Below are 1,680 nucleotides of genomic sequence, written 5' to 3' on the forward strand. Positions count from 1 at the left end.
ACAGGGCTGGAAATCAAATCCAAATCTTCGGACCTCTAATTGCACATTGTGCACTGCCTCCCCCAGGCCCAATGTGACAGTTCAATGGCTTCACAAGAGCTTCAACGGAGTGAAGTCAACATCCAAAGACCTTAGATTCCATCGGCACCGCCTTTGGTCCCTTGTCTCTAATGAGAATTTGCCCGGTTCCAATTTGAACATTGGGTCTAATCCGAGATATCTTGCCTTTCTACCTGAAACTCTTGAAAAGGCTTGATTCACTTAGGAGCTCCTGTCACAAAGTAAGAGTCAAGAGCCCTCTTGAGCAAAGCTCAGCAGGCCTCAGTGGTACATGGGAAATGAGCTGCTGTCCATCACCACGCTATCGCCAATCATCAACATCAATGTCTGCAAACCTACATGTATTGCGTTTTCAGGATGGCTGGGCGTTATCCAAGTTTCTGAGTAACATGCAACCAGAGGAAAAAGCGTCTGCTGCTCAGGCCTGGAGACACAAACACTGACACACCCACACCCACCCACACACACCCACACCCACACACACCCACACCCACACCCTCCCACACCCAAAAACACACACACTCACACACACACGCACACAGAGGCATCCCACACAACGGGTCGAGTCCAGCCAAATACTTAGTAGCATGAGGTGGGCTTCGTACGCATCCATGCTCCAAAGGAAGAGACACCTTACCCTAATTCACACGTCCATTCTCCCTCCTTCTAATCCAATGCTGGCTCCTCCTCAAGCCCACACGTTATTAAGTAGAACGAAATTCTTCATGGCTATCCAGTGAAAGCATGGTCGAGGCTGCGCGGATTCGAAACGACCGCCCAGTCAAACGGAGAACATGCTTGGACATGAAATATGATTCATTTGATAAGACATGGCTCATGATGAGAGGGAGCACACCCCAAGGGTATAGCTCTGCTCTGTAGCAAGCCTACCTGTGTGTCTGGACACCTCCCAAAGTGCTTCACGCCCTCATTGCACCCTCAGAGGCAGACAAGAGGACTCCAAAGGACTCATGTGTCTCCCATGCTGTCTGAAAACGACTCCCATTTCTCCTGGGGACCAAAAGTAACAAGAAAAGTAGCTTATTATAGGGAGAGTACACAGCTTTTTGAAAATACACAGCTAAAACGGTCCCTGCTTTAAGTGCAAAAGCACTTAAAGCAGGGACCGTTTTAGCTGTGTATTCTGACAAACTGGTCTAGCACTTAAAGCTCGGACAGCTTTAGCTGTGTATTTTCAAAAAGTTATCTCTCGGTGCCGTAGCTAATGAAGTCAAAATGAGGGATCTGTGTCCACTTGAGTTGAGCATTCTTTTGGTCATAAAGGATTCCGTTCTGTTGGAATTCTTTAGAACGGATTCTCCTTCTTGTCAATCCACTGTCAATTTTCTCTGCTAATTTCTAGGAGAGGTAACAGAGTGCATCCAAAAGCATAGGTGTATGAAAGTCCAGATTGACAGGTAGACTCCACGAACCAGGCACCGAGCTGGAAAAGGGATGGTTTCCCAGTGGGCCTTCAGGCCCACAGCAATCCCTGTGCAGAAATCGAGAAACAGAGACAGAAAGTCACCCGCCTAAGGCTTGTCACTTGAAAGTGAGTGGCTGACTGCCTGGCACAGGGCTGGAAATCAAATCCAAATCTTCGGACCTCTAATTGCACAT

At 48.0% G+C, this 1,680-nt stretch overlaps 1 long non-coding RNA gene across 1 annotated transcript; it reads right to left on the reverse strand.

Annotated features, from left to right (window-relative positions):
* Nucleotides 1-252: 252 nt before the first annotated feature.
* On the reverse strand, nt 253-1,664 carry LOC116548440. Its single transcript, XR_004267430.1, has 2 exons — nt 952-1,664; nt 253-857 (listed from the first exon to the last, which is right to left on the reverse strand). It is a non-coding gene; the product is annotated as an uncharacterized LOC116548440 (long non-coding RNA).
* Nucleotides 1,665-1,680: the final 16 nt, after the last annotated feature.

This window comes from Sapajus apella, unplaced genomic scaffold, assembly GCF_009761245.1.
Source record: "Sapajus apella isolate SASKATOON/1434 unplaced genomic scaffold, GSC_monkey_1.0 scaffold12235, whole genome shotgun sequence".
In the NCBI taxonomy this organism is placed as follows: domain Eukaryota; kingdom Metazoa; phylum Chordata; class Mammalia; order Primates; family Cebidae; genus Sapajus; species Sapajus apella.